Raw genomic sequence first — 15,554 nt, 5'->3', positions numbered from 1 at the left:
TTAACTCCCTCAGTGTTCTCCAGTTCCTGTAGCTCATTCTTGGTTTATAAAATTGATAAACCCATTCTCAACCCACCCACCCTCCAAGTCAGCCCCTCCACTGGTTGTATTCCAGCAACTGCCTGTGGCCAACTCTCACTACCTCTAACCCTCATCCTGATTGGCTGGAATCCTAAAACCCACAGGTCTGTAGCTCACTGAATTATAAATTTTTTTAATGAATTAATTACATAATAGATTCATCACATTTGTGAACATAGACAAATTCCATATCAGCAAAATGTTTGCCAAATCAAATTGATTGCTTTCAACTTTCTTGATTTTGCAATTGCTAAAGTTTGGAACAATTTCTGCCAAATGTAACTTTAACTGTTAATTATTAGATTAGATTACTTACAGTGTGGAAACAGGCCCTTCGACCCAACAAGTCCACACTGACCCGCCGAAGCGCAATCCACCCATACCCCTACATATACCCCTTACCTAACACTACGGGCAATTTAGCGTGGCCAATTCACCTGACCCGCACATCTTTGGACTGTGGGAGGAAACCGGAGCACCCGGAGGAAACCCACACAGACACGGGGAGAACGTGCAAACTCCACACAGTCAGTCGCCTGAGGCAGGAATTGAACCCAGGTCCCTGGCGCTGTGAGGCAGCAGTGCTAACCACTGTGCCACCCTTCTTTGATTAGTTTTTTGCCTGTAGTATCAGCATTCCCAGAATTAGAATGCATTTTATCCCAACAAGTTTATTTGAAATTACAAGGTTTAGGAATGCTGCTCCTTTGTCAGATGTATCTGACAAAGGGGCTACACTCCGAAAGTTGTGATTTCAAATAAATAAACTTGGACTGTAACCTGGTGTCATGTGACTTCTGGCTCATCTACCCCAGTCCAACACCAGCATCTCCACATCAATACATTTTATGGCATCAATTCAAGATTGAGATTTGGAGGGATTTCTTCTCTTTGAGGCTAGAGTGTCTTTGGAACTCCTTACCACAGAAAGCTCTGGGGATAGAGCCCTTGAGTATGCTTAAAGCTGAGATGGATAGATTCTTGATCAGTCAGGGAATTAAGAGTTAGAAGCATAGGGCAGGAAAGGGTACGTGAGGACTATTGGATCAGCCATGATTCTATTGAATGGCAAAGCAGGCTTGAGGGGCTGAATGGCCTCTACCCGTTCCTATTTCTTATGATCTTATATCATGTTAAACTGTGTTTGAATTCAACTATGAGTAGCAGAGGGTGTTTCGTCCTTTATCAAAATAATCCTTTTTTATCCTGAAAACAATGGTCACTCTTGTGACTGTAAGACACGATTTATATTTTAAAGAAAATGGTTGGGATTTTCCATGTTTTGAATGACATGGCCAATAGCAAGAAACGCTGGGAAAACACGGCGAGAATGAAAAAATCTGATTTACAAGAAAAAAGAATTTCCAATTTTTTCCTGAAGGTTTAATCTCACTAATAATGTATTTGCTTCTAATTAATAACCTGGCTCACCTAATTTGTCTGCCGCTCGCAATTATCCCCTCTTCTCCTGAAAACAATAAATGGCAAGAATTTTGAGGCAGAGTGCTTACTTAGCCAGCTTCTTCTTCAAACTTCAATTATAGTGTCCCTCCAATAATGTCTTTGAATATTCTCCGGACAGCACTCTCCTCCAACTCGCTTGCTATTATCCTCAGTATAATGAAACCAGTACCATCACCCCACATTAGTATGGCTAATTTCAGACCAATTTAGAATCCACTTCCACCCTTCTGACTTCACTTTGGGTCTCAGAGATACCTTTGACCTTCATGCTTTTTCCTGGTCATTTTGCCCATAGGGGCATCTCATGCATCTACACAGGATATACCTTATGACTCTTGGCTTCATTTCTCAACGTTCATTTAGTTTGGAGCATTTGCAGTTTACAGAGCTTTCTAAGCCAGAGAACAGCAAGTATTTACTTTGTGGATGAGATGAGCATGTGAAGTTGCTGCATACAATCGTGAGCATTGGTGGTCGTAGAGTCATATACGTGTATAGCTTCAGTCTAACCCATCCATGCTGACCAGATATCCTAAATTAATCTCATCCCATTTGCCAGCATTTAGCCCATATTGCTCTAAACCCATCCTATTCATATACACATCCCAATGCCTTTTAAATGTTGTAATTGTACCAGCTTCCATCAATTCCTCTGGCAGCTCATTCCATACACAGACCACCCTCTGCATGAAAAAGTTGCTCCTTAGATCCTTTTTAAATCTTTCACCTCTCATCTTAAACCTATGCCCTCTAGTTTTGGACTCTCCCATCCTGAGGAAAAGGCATTGGCTATTCACTCTATCCATACGTCTCACGATTTTATAAACCTCTATAGGTTACCCCTCAGCCTCCGATGCTCAAGGGAAGACAGCCCCAGCCTATTCAGCCTCTCCCGAGAGTTCAAAACCTCCAACCCTGGCAACATTCTTGTAAATCTTTCCTAAACCCTTTCAAGTTTAGCACAGTGAGCATTGGTGGTCAGTGAGCATTGATGAGGTGTGTGTGCAGTGGCAGAAACAGGGTGCAAGATAGAGGAGGAAAGGTGGCAGAGCTACCTTTGTGGCCAACAGAAGATCCTTGATATTTCTTCTGCACTGCAGTGTTTTCTGACTGACCCTGGAGACAGCGCTGACCTGAGCTGTACCTCTTTCCAGGCCAGCTGTGTTTGGCCTTCTCTAGCAGTCTAAAAAGTAGCAGATGGTCCTCCTCTTGACCACCTCTTGTTCACTCAGACTTCCGATCTGGAATATGACTGCCAGCTTCCCTTTTTGATGCATTTCAGTTTCCCCTGAGGGCAGTGATCAAGGTAGTTCCTGGCCAACAGCATCTGAAGTGGTGTAGAGAGACAGGCCGCTTACTTGCGGAACGCTTCAGAGAACACCTCCGGGCCGCCCGAACCAACCAACCCAATCACCCCGTGGCTCAACACTTTAACTCTCCCTCCCACTCCACCGAGGACATGCAGGTCCTTGGACTCCTCCACCGGCAGAACACAACAACACGACGGCTGGAGGAGGAGCGCCTCATCTTCCGCCTGGGAACCCTCCAACCACAAGGTATGAATTCAGATTTCTCCAGTTTCCTCATTTCCCCTCCCCCCACCTTGTCTCAGTCGGTTCCCTCAACTCAGCACCGCCCTCCTAACCTGCAATCCTCTTCCTGACCTCTCCGCCCCCACCCCACTCCGGCCTATCACCCTCACCTTGACCTCCTTCCACCTATCCCACCTCCATCGCCCCTCCCCCTAGTCCCTCCTCCCTACCTTTTATCTTAGCCTGCTTGGCTCTCTCTCTTATTCCTGATGAAGGGCTTATGCTCGAAACGTCGAATTCTCTATTCCTGAGATGCTGCCTGGCCTGCTGTGCTTTGACCAGCAACAAATTTGCAGCTGTGATCTCCAGCATCTGCAGACCTCATTTTTTACGAGAGCTGATCTGTATCTATGGGACCAGCAGCTGAGGGATTCTGGGAGCAGTGGAAATTGTATCTCTCCTGCCACATGATTTAACAAGAAGCAGACTGAGGAGGTCATTTACATAATTTATGAGGTGAAGATGATGTCAAAAAAGTTGCAGAGAGCCACGATGGGACACCTGTCAGGAAAATCCTGAGAAGAAAATAACTTCAAATTGAGAAAATCCACCCTAACGGTACCGTATAAAAAGGGTCTTATCTCTTTTTATGAACCGGGTGTATTACATCCTAGTTAGTTGTTTGACTTACGCGATTAAGTAATGATTATGTTGCGAATTTTCCCTGTGATTTGCTGTAAAATGTAAAAGAAATGCGTGTTCTGGCTGACTTTTACGCCTATTTCATTAGTTATCATTGAAAACCGAACTCAAATTAAAATTTTAAAACTGAGTAGTTGTTATACTGTTTAACTTTAAGACATAATCTTTGGCTTCCTTGACTTTCAGTTTCAAGGTTATGCAAGAGAAGAAGAAATGTATTTGGAATTTAAGTGAATTCTATGGAAATGTTGTAAGCTGGGGATCAGCTGAGCTGTTTCAGTTTCTGGTTCATCAGCAGTGCACCAAGTCACACATGGCTTATTTCCTGCCTGTCTTGTAGCTGATGTATTCAAGGAGAATTGAATTGGATTTTTTTTCTGCATTAATGTACAGCAAGCGACTTTTATAATGTAGGGATTGGATCAATATGGAAATCAGTGAGCATGGAAATGCAATATAGCGTATGCTATGTCAGACATTCCAAATAGCTAAGCAAAAGCCTGAAAGTTTGTCAAGCTGAACGCTGATGGTAACTGTGTACTGCAGCAGATGGTTATCACATCTGTCATGATCTGTGGTAACACTTTGATTTTTTTTCTTCTAAAGGAATGAGGGCATTGCTGGTGGTGAACTGACTAGTTGAACCGCTCTTGGTTGAACCACTCAGTACTGCAAGGAAAGGAGTTTGAGGCTTTTGACCAAGTGTCTGTGAAGAAACAGCAATATAGTTCCAAGTCAGGATTGTGAGAGACTTGGGGAGGACTTGCAGTGCATAGTGCTCCTGTGCACTTTCTGACCTTTTCTCTCTAAGTGGTAGCGGCCTTATCTTTTGTAAGGTGCTGTTGAAGTAGCCGTGATAAGTTGCTCCTCTGTATTTTGTAGATGGTAGACACTTTTGAACTGTGCATCAACATTGAAGGGTTTAATTGGTCAAGGCATAGGTGGGACACCAATCATGTGGTTTTCTTTGTCATGGATGGTGCCAAGCTTCTTAAGTGTTGTTGGAACCATTCCCATTCAGACAATTGGAAAGTATTCCATCACACTCCTCACTTGTGTCTTGAAGACAGTGGTCAGGTCTGGAGAAACTCACTGCCTCTGGCCTGCGATTGTAGCCACAGTATGTATATAGTTGGTCCTGTCCACTAGGAGAAAGTGAGGACTGCTGATGCTGGAGATCAGAGTCGAGAGTGTGGTGCTAGAAAAGCACAGTGGGTCTGGCAGCATCCGAGAAGCGGGAGAATTGACGTTTCGGGCATCAAGAATGAGGCTTGTGGGCCGGGGCTGAGAGATAAATGGGACGGGGGTGGGGTTGGGGTGAGGTAGCTGGGAAAGCGATAGGTGGATGAAGGTGAGGGATAAGGTGATAGGTCAGAGGGGACAGTGATGCACAGGTCTGGAGTGCCGAGTTGGAGGCTTGGGACTGGGATAAAGTGGGAGGAGGGGACATGAGAAAGTTGTTGAAATCCACATTTATCCCGTGTGGTTGCAGGGTCCCAAGGTGCAATATGAGGCGTTCCTCCTCCAGGCATCGGGTGGTCATGGTTTGGTGGTGGAAGAGGCCCAGGACCTGCATGCCCTTGACAGAATGGGAGGGGGAGTTGAAGTGTTCACTATCTGGTTAATGGTAACCCCCAGGATATTGATAGCAGGGGACTTGGCAATGCTAAGAGCAATGGCTAGATTTTCTTTTCTTAGAGATGGTCATTGCCAGACAGTTGTGTTGCCTGACTGTCCACCCTGTCTTGTATGAGATAATCAGATGGTTAGTTAGGGTGGACAATGAGAGCCTTTTTCCTCAAATGGTGATGGCTAGCATGAGGGGACATAGCATTAAATTGAGAGGTGATAGACATAGGACAGATGTCAGAAGTGGTTTCTTTACTCAGAGAGTAGTTGGGGTTGGGGTGTGGAACTGCCTGCAACCATGGTAGACTCGCCAACTTTAAGGGCTTTTAAATGGTCATTGGATGAACATATGGATGGAAATAGAATATTGTAGGGTAGCTAGGCTTCAGATAGATCCCACATGTCAGCGCAACATTAAGGTTTTGCTACATATGGCCAAGGGCTAACTCAGTTGTTGAGGAGTTGTGAATGATACTGAACATTGTGCAATCATCAGCAAACATTTCCACCTCTGCCTTTCTTTCCATCATAAGCTTACTGAGAAAGCAGCTTATGTCGGTTGGGTCCAGAACACTACCGGGATGCCCTGAGACAGTGCTTATTGACCCCCACTAACCACAAAAACCTTCCTAGTGTTCATTATGACACCAACCAACAGTTTTCCCCCAAATTCCCTTTGATTCTAGCATTTTTTTCACTGACTCTTTTACTGTTGTACTGACTTAAATGCTGTCTTGATGTCAAGAACCTTCATTCTCACCTCACCTCTGAAGTTCAACACTTTTGCCCACATTTGGAACAAGGCTTTAAAGCTGTCAAGGGCTGAGTGACCCTGGTTAAAAACAGTATTGACAATCAATGTGCAGGTTGTTCCTTTGCAAGTGCTGTTTGACAGTTCTGTTGATGACCCCTTTCATTCCTTTGCTGATGATAGAGGGTAGACTGATAAGGAGGTAACTGGCCAGGTTGGAATTCTCCTGCTTTTTCGGTATGGGAGATAACTGTAATTTTCCACATTTTTAGCTTAATATACCTGTGTTGTTACTGTACAGGTAAAAAGTGAGGTCTGCAGATGCTGGAGATCAGAGCTGAAAATGTGTTGCTGGTTAAAGCACAGCAAGTTAGGCAGCATCCAAGGAACAGGAAATTCGACGTTTCGGGCCAGAGCCTTTCATCAGGAACCGTTACTGTACAGGAACAACTTGAGCTGGTGTTACAGCTGATCTTTTTGAAACCATGCCATTCTTAAAGTAAGCCAATGCAACAAGCAAAAGAGATCGTCAGTCACAGTAACATCAGGACACCATTATCCTGATTACAAACCCAGGAAAATGACGTGCAAGGACTTTTTTAACATGTTAACTGGAAGACATCATCACATCATAAGCAGAACAGAAAAGTGTCATAAGGAGCTCAATTAAACCAAATATGCTCTCCTTACTGAGTATTGCTCAACTGTGATATTTCTGTTGATTGACGACAGGAAGTCTCAGTGGAGGAATACAATGATTTATTCAACTGAACGGAGGGAGAGTATATTCCAGACTACCAAAAATAACTCTGCTGAATCTAAGTGCATCACTTATAGATACCTTTGGTCACATTCAAATCCGACACTGTCATCAAATACTTGACCAATAAACAAATGTCTTCAGTGTTAAGGATGCATCTCCATTCATAGAGTCATAGAAATGTAAAGTACAGAAATAGACCCTTCAGTTCAAACCATCCATGTTGATCAGATATCCCAAACCAATCTAGACCCATGTGCCAGTACCCGACCCATATCCTTCTAAACCCTTCCAAGTGCTTTTTAAATGTTGCAATTGTACTAGCCTCCACCATTTCCTCTAGCAGCTCATTCCATACATGTACCACAATCCGCATGAAAAAGTTGCCCCTTAGGTCTCTTTTATATCTTTTCCCTCTCACCTTAAACCTATGCCCTCTAGTTCTGGACTCCCCCACCCCAAGAAGAGGACTTTGTCTATTTATCCTATCCATGGCCCTCATAATTTTGTAAATCTCTATAAGGTCACCCCTCAGCCGGTTCAGCCTCTCCTTATAGCTCAAATTCTCCAACCCTGGCAACACCTTTGTAAATCTTTTATGAACCCTTTCAAGTGTCACAACATCTTTCTAATAGGAAGGAGACCAGAAATGCACATAATATTCCAACTGTGGTCTAACCGATGTTCTGTACATCCCAACTCCTGTACTCAATACTCTGACCAATAAAAGAAAGCATACCAAACGCCTTCTTCACTATCCTATCTACCGGCGAGTCCACTTTCAAGGAGCTATGAACTTGCATTTCAAGGTCTCTTTGATCAGCAACACTCCCTAGGAACTTATCATTAAGTGTATAAGTCCTGCTAAGATATGCTTTCCTCAAAATGCAGCACCTCACATTTATCTAAATTAAACTTCATCTGCCACTTCTCATCCCATTGACCTATCTGATCAAGATCCTGTTATAATCTGAGCTAACCTTTTCACTGTCCACTACACCACAAATTTTGGGGTGCATCTGCAAACTTACTGACTGTACCTTTATGCTCACATCCAAATCATTTATATAAATGACGAAAAGTAGAGGACCCTGCACCAATCCTTGTGGCACTCCACCAGTCGCCCGAGGCTGGAATTGAACTGGGACCCTGGTGCTGTGAGGCAGCAGTGCTAACCACTGAGCCACCATGTCACCCCATGATGTTTCAGATGTAGCTGTGAAAGGTGAATGGCAAGCTTCTTAACCATCATTTGGGTGATAATAAAGCAGAACAGTTAAAACATTTTATGACTCACATTAATAAAATTAGTATGGTTGTGTTTTAAAGGTCTGAATTTGTACATGCTATAAATGAAATTTCTAATTGATCCTTGCACTGGGGAGGAAGTTTGTTTGAAGCCTCCATTAGTTATCACTGAGGTAGCTTCTCAATTGTACATGAATGAACAACATGGATATCACAGAATGAATGCTATTCCAAAAGAGAGAAGCTTTTTTATTTCGGACAGTTGTGTCTTGAGAGGTATCCAAAATTCAAGAGGTTCCATCTGATTTATCTTCTTCATTCTGTCCATGTCCTGTCTTGTGCATATAAAATTGAAGCATTGAACTTTGGTCACTCCAGCTCACGAGTCAGAATTGTTACATTTACGCACAAATGTGTGTCTGTGATTGGTGTGATTATTCCATAATTAAATTAGTTTCTGCGGGATGCCAATATTCTCATTAAATGTTATTTCCCATCCTTCTAAACAAAACGGAATTGTTCAGAGATTCAATCGCATTCTCATGAAAAATTAATGAGACTGCCCATACTTAGTTGAAACTGTTTTAGCTCAGTTCACAGTCAGAAACTCCAGTGCTGTTTGCAAGATGCCATTGAGGTATGAAGTCCTTCTATATGATGCAAATTTAATTCAAATTATCCAGTGAGGTTTACGACATTCAGAAACTCTACTTGACCAGGCACAGTGATTAAGATGGTTAAGATTTCAGACATTACAAAGTGACACAGCATGCAACAAGAAACGATGGCATCGATCATATAGGCAAAACATCTGCAGATATACAGGACACTGGAAGAACACAGCAAGCCAGGCAGCATCAAGCGGTGGAGAAGTCAATGTGTCAGGTGTAACTTTTCTTCGGGACTGGGAGTGGTGTAAGGGCAACTACAGATAAAGGGTGAGATGGGGGGGGTGGGAGGGGATGGGGGAGGGTTTTGGGTGGGGAAGGGGGAAGGGCGGTGAGTTGGGACATGTGAGCACAGGTAGAGAGTACGGCCTGGTCGGTCGATGGGAGGAATGAATTCGGTTGATGACTGGAAGGAAGGGTCGATCAGAGGAACGGAAGGGAGGCGGAGGGGGAGGGGCAGGGAAGGCAGTCGGGGAATGGGAAAGAAGGTTATTTGAAAGAGTTCACCCCTTTCAAATAACTTCCCTTCCCATAGAGATGTACAGCAATGTGGGCACATTTTCCCCTTGCCTGCGTGGGTTTCCTCCAGGTGCTCCAGTTTCCTCCCACAATCCAAAGATGTGCTGGTCAGGTGAATTGACCATGCTAAATTGCCCATACTGTTAAGTGCATTAGTCAGAGGGAAATGGGTCCGGGTGGGTTATTCTGCAGAGGGTTGGTGTGGACATAGAGTCATAGAGATGTACAGTTGGAAACAGACCCTTCGGTCCAACCCGTCCGTGCCAACCAGATATCCTAACCCAAGCTAGTCCCACCTGCCAGCACCCAGCCCATATCCCTCCAAACCCTTCCTGTTCATGTACCCATCCAAATGCCACTTAAATGTTGCAATTGTACCAGCCCCACCACATCCTCTGGCAGCTCATTCCATACACGTCCCACCCTCTGTGTGAAACATTTGCCTCTTAGGTCTCTTTTATATCTTTCCCCTCTCACCCTAAACCTATGCTCTCTAATTCTGGACTCCCCAACCCCAGAGTAAAGACTTTGTCTATTTATCCTATCCATGCCCCTCATAATTTTGTAAATCTCTATAAGGTCACCCCTCAGCCTCCAAAGGTCCAGGGAAAACAGCCCTAGCCTGCTCAACCTGTCCCTATAATTCAAATCCTTCAACCCTGGCAACATCCTTGTAAATCTTTTCTGAACCCTTTCAAGTTTCAAAACATCTTTCTGATAGAAAGGATACCAGGATTGCACGCAACATTCCAAAAGTGGCCTAACTAATGTCCTGTACAACTGCAACATGACCTCACAACTCCTGTACTCAATACTCTGACCAATAAAGGAAAGCATACCAAACACCTTCTTCACTATCCTATCTACCTGCGACTCCACTTTCAAGGAGCTATGAACCTGCACTCCAAGGTCTCTTTGTTCAGCAGCACTCCCTAGGACCTTACCATTAAGTGTATAAATCCTGCTAAGATTTGTTTTCCCAAAATGCAGCACCTCTCATTTATCTAAATTAAACTCCATCTGCTACTTCTCAGCCCATTGGCCCATTTGATCAAGATCCCACTGTAATCTGAGGTAACCCTCTTTGCCGTCCACTATGCCTCCAATTTTGGTGTCACCTGCAAATTTACTAATTGTACCTCTTATGCTCGTATCCAAATCACTTATGTAAATGACAAAAAGTAGAGGACCAAGCACCGATCCTTGTGGCACTCCAGTAAGCCTTACTTCTGTTGTAGGAAAGGTTTTGGAAAGGATTATAAGAGATAAGATTTATAATCATCTACCAGGCAACAATTAGATTTCAGATAGTCAACATGGTTCTGTCAAGGGCAGATTGTGACTCACAAACCTCATTGAGATTTTTGAGAAGATGACCAAGCATGTAGATGAGGGTAGGGCAGTTGACGTGGTATACATGGACTTCAGTAAACCCTTTAATAAGGTTCCACATGGTAGGCGGTTGGAGAAAATGCAGAAGCATGGAATTGAGGATGATATAGCAGTTTGGATTGGAAACTGGCTTTCTGAAAGAAGGCAGCAAGTGGTGGTTGATGGAAAATATTCAGCATGGAATCCGGTTACTAGTGGTGTGCCACAGGATCTGTTTTGAGACCACTGCTGTTTGTCATTTTTATAAATGACTTAGGTACAGCACAGGAGGATGGATTAGTAAATTTGCAGAAGACAGTAAAGTTAGTGGAGTAGTGGACAGTGTGGAAGAATGTTACAGGTTGCAGGGGGACTTGGATAAACTGCAGAATTGGGCTGAGAGGTGGCAAATGGAGTTCAATGCAGATAAATGTGAGGTGATGCACTTTGGGAAGAATAACAGGAAGGCAGAGTACTGGGTCAATGGAAAAATCTTTGGTAGTGTGGATGTGCAGAGGGATCTTGGTGTCCATGTACATAGATCCCTGAAAGTTGCCACCCAGATTGATAGTGCTGTTAAGAAGGCATACGGTGTCTTAGGTTTCATTCGTAGAGGGATTGTGTTCCAGATCCGCAATGTCATGTTGCAACTATACAAAACGCTGGTGCAGCCACACTTGGAATATTGTGTACAGTTCTGGTTGCCCCATTACAGGAAGGATGTGGAAGAATTGGAAAAGGTGCAGAGGAGACTTGCCAGGATGTTGCCTGATCTGGAGGGAAGGTCTTATGAGGAAAGGCTGAGAGACTTGAACCTGTACTCTTGGCAAGATTAAGCCTAGGAGGGGATTTGATAGAGACATACAAGATAATGAGAGGATTAGATAAGGTAGATATTGAAAGTCTTTTTCTAAGGATGATGACATTAGCGTGTACAAGGGGACATAACTACAAATTGAGGGGTGATAGATTTAAGACAGATGTCAGAGGCAGGTTCTTTGCTCAGAGAGTGGGAAGGGCATGGAATGCCCTACTTGCTAATGAAGTCAACTCAGCCACATTAGGGAGATTTAAACAATCCTTAGACAAGAACATGGATGATTTTGTGATAGTGTAGGGGTCGAGCTGAGAATAGTTCACAGGTCGGCACAACATTGAGGGCCATTTCATGACATCCAGCACTTCCTCCTCTGTAATCTGGACCTTTTGCAAGATGTCACCATCTATTTCCCTATGTCTATATCTTCCATATCAGTAAATACTGATGCAAAATACTCATTTAGTATCTCTCCCATTTTCTGCGGCTCGACACAAAGGTTGCTTTGCTGATCATTGAGGGGCCCTATTCTCTCCCTAGTTACCCTTTTATTCTTAATGTATTTGTAAAAACCCTTTGGATTCTCCTTAACTCTATTTGCCAAAGCTATCCCATGTCCCATTTTTGCCTTCCTGATTTCCCTCTTAAGTATACTCCTACTGCCTTTATACTCTAAGGATTCACCCGATCTATCCGGTCTATAACTTACATATGCTTAACCAAACCCTCAATTTCTTTAGTCATCCAGCATTCCCTATACCTACCAGCCTTTCCTTTCATCCTAACAGGGATATACTTTCTCTGGATTCTCGTTATCTCATTTCTGAAGGCTTCCCATTTTCCAGCCATCCCTTTACCTGCGAACATCTATCCCCAATCAGCTTTCGAACGTTCTTGCCTAATACCGTCAAAATTGGCCTTTCTCCAAGTTAGAACTTCAACTTCTAGATTTGGTCTATCCTTTTCCATCATTATTTTAAATCTAATAGAATTATGGTCGCAGGCCCCAAAATACTACCCCAATGACACTTCAGTCACCTGCCCTGCCTTATTTCCCAAGAGTAGGTCAAGTTTTGCACCTTCTCTAGTAGGTGCATCCACATACTGAATCAGAAAATTGTCTTGTACATACTTAACAAATTCCTCTCCATCTAAACCCTTAACACTATGGCAGTCTCAGTCTATGTTTGAAAAGTTAAAATCCCCTACCATAACCATCCTATTATTCTTACAGAGAGCTGAGATCTCCTTATAAGTTTGTTTCTCAATTTCCCTCTGACTATTTGGGGTCTATAATACAATCTCAATAAGGTGATCATCCCTTTCTTATTTCTCAGTTCCACCAAATAACTTCCCTGAAAGTATTTCCAGGAATATCCTCCCTCAGCACAGCTGTAAAGCTATCCCTTATCAAAAATGCCATTCCCCCTCCTCTCCTGCCTCCCTTTCTATCCTTCCTGTAGCATTTGTATCCTGGAACATTAAGCTGCCAGTCCTGCCCATCCCTGAGTCATGTCTCTGTAATTGCTATGATATCCCAGTCCCATGTTCCTAAACATCCCCTGAGTTCATCTGCCTTCCCTGTTAGGCAAAAACAATGACTGCAGATGCTGGAAATCAGATTCTGGATTAGTGGTGCTGGAAGAGCACAGCAGTTCAGGCAGCATCCAAGGATCAGTAAAATCAACATTTCGGGCAAAAGCCCTTCATCAGGAATAAAGGCAGAGAGCCTGAAGCGTGGAGAGATAAGCTAGAGGAGGGTGGGGGTGGGAAGAAAGTAGCATAGAGTACAATAGGTGAGTGGGGGAGGGGATGAAGGTGATAGGTCAGGGGGGAGGGCGGAGTGGATAGGTGGAAAAGAAGATAGGCAGGTAGGACAGGGGGACAGTGCTGAGCTGGAAGTTTGGAACTAGGGTGAGGTGGGGGAAGGGGAAATGAGGAAACTGTTGAAGTCCACATTGATGCCCTGGGGTTGAAGTGTTCCAAAGCGGAAGATGAGGCATTCTTCCACCAGGCGTCTGGTGGTGAGGGAGCGGTGGTGAAGGAGGCCCAGGACCTCCATGTCCTCGGCAGAATGGGAGGGGAAGTTGAAATGTTGGGCCACAGGGAGGTGTGGTTGATTGGTGCGGGTGTCCTGGAGATGTTCCCTAAAGCGCTCTGCTAGGAGGCGTCCAGTCTCCCCAAAGTAGAGGAGACCGCATTGGGAGCAACGGATACAATAAATGATATTAGTGGATGTACAAGTAAAACTTTGATGGATGTGGAAGCCTCCTTTAGGGCCTTGGATGGAGGTGAGAGAGGAGGTGTGGGTGCAGGTTTTGCAGTTCCTGCGATGGCAGGGGTAGATGCCAGGATGGGAGGGTGGGTTGTAGTGGGGGGGCATGGACCTGACCAGGTAGTCACGGAGGGAACAGTCAGCGGATAGTTTAGTTTATGCGAAGGTTGGTAGGGTGGAAGGTGAGCACCAGGGGCGTTCTATCCTTGTTATGGTTGGAGGGGTGGGGTCTGAGGGCAGAGGTGCAGGATGTGGACGAGATGCGTTGGAGTGCATCTTTGACCACTGTTAGGCTCCTTGCATTGAAATAAATGCAGTTTAATTTATTAGTCCTACCTTGTCCCTGCCTGCCCTGATTGTTTAATTCACTTCCGTTCTCAACTGTACCAGTCTCAGATTGATCTCTTTCCTCACTATTTCCCTGGGTCCCACTCCACACCCCCCACACCCCCTCCCCCCTAAGGGAATGGCCTAACTCTCTGTAATCTCCCTTCAGAATCTCAACCTTTTCCCTTCCTATGTCATTGGCTCCAATTTGGACAATGATCTCCTGCTGGCCCCTTTCCTCTGTGAGAACATTCTGCACCCTCTCTCAGACATCCTTGATCCAGGCACCAGGGAAGCAACACACCATTCTGCTTTGTCTCTGCTGGCCACAGAAATGTCTGTCTGTACCTCGGACTAGAGAATCCCCTAACACAATTGATCTCTTAGAATCCGACGTATCTCCCATTGCATTACAGCCAGTCTCAATACTAGAAGCTTGGCTGTTCATGCTACGTTCCCCTGAGAACCCATCACCCCTTACATTTTCCAATGGGTATACCCACAAAAGACTCCTGTACTAGCTGCCTACCTGATTTACCTTTCCTGAAGTTAACCCATCTATGTGACTGTATCTGAGACATTCCCCCTTCCTATAACTGCCATCCATCACATACTGTTGCTGTTGCAAATTCCTCATTGCTTCTGTCTCTCCAACCGATCCATTTGATCTGATAAGATTCGCAGCCAACAGCATTTATGGCAGATATAATTTGCAGTAACCCTTAAACTCTCTTTAAACTCCCACATCTGACAAGAAGTACATATCACTCGTTTAAAGGCCATTTTTGGGACTTGTTGGGTTGAAGGGCCTGCTTCTACACACTGTAGGGAATCCAATCTAATCTGAAACAGTTTAAATTTGTTTAGAAAGGCAAACATACTTTGCAGTTGTTCAAGTAATAACTTTATCTCTCCATTCCAGATTTGATTGGTCCAGATGCAGTGAGATATCCACTGGAGAGGCCCATCAAATCAGACTAAACATTGATCTCTTCCTCCAGATGACAAAATTGAGCAATTACAGGAGTAAGCTCACTTTCCGCTAGAAAGGCTGTATGATACACAGACACAACCATCTGTAGAAATGTTGCAATCAGATTTTTCACTTGCCTGTAATTCACTGTATGAGTTTCAATGTAGTTCACAATTTCTAAAACTATTTCTGTGATGGGCTTCAAATTTAGTTACTCTGGCAACAACTGCTCCTGACAACTGACATAACAGAATGTCCCAAATTCAGAAAAGCTTTCATCATCTTTACAAAATCCTACAGCTTCAATATTGATCTTAATACAGTTGTTGTGCCATCAGCAACAATGGCAACCCATTTCTGTAAAGGCACCAAGACTACAAAGTTCAGTAGAACCCAAAACAGAAGTGGGGAGCATGATGTACAATTTACCTGCATCT

Source organism: Hemiscyllium ocellatum, chromosome 2 (genome assembly GCF_020745735.1).
Source record: "Hemiscyllium ocellatum isolate sHemOce1 chromosome 2, sHemOce1.pat.X.cur, whole genome shotgun sequence".
Classification (NCBI taxonomy): Eukaryota; Metazoa; Chordata; class Chondrichthyes; order Orectolobiformes; family Hemiscylliidae; genus Hemiscyllium; species Hemiscyllium ocellatum.
The sequence above is the reverse complement of the archived record's forward strand: the minus strand, read 5'-3'. Positions refer to the sequence as shown.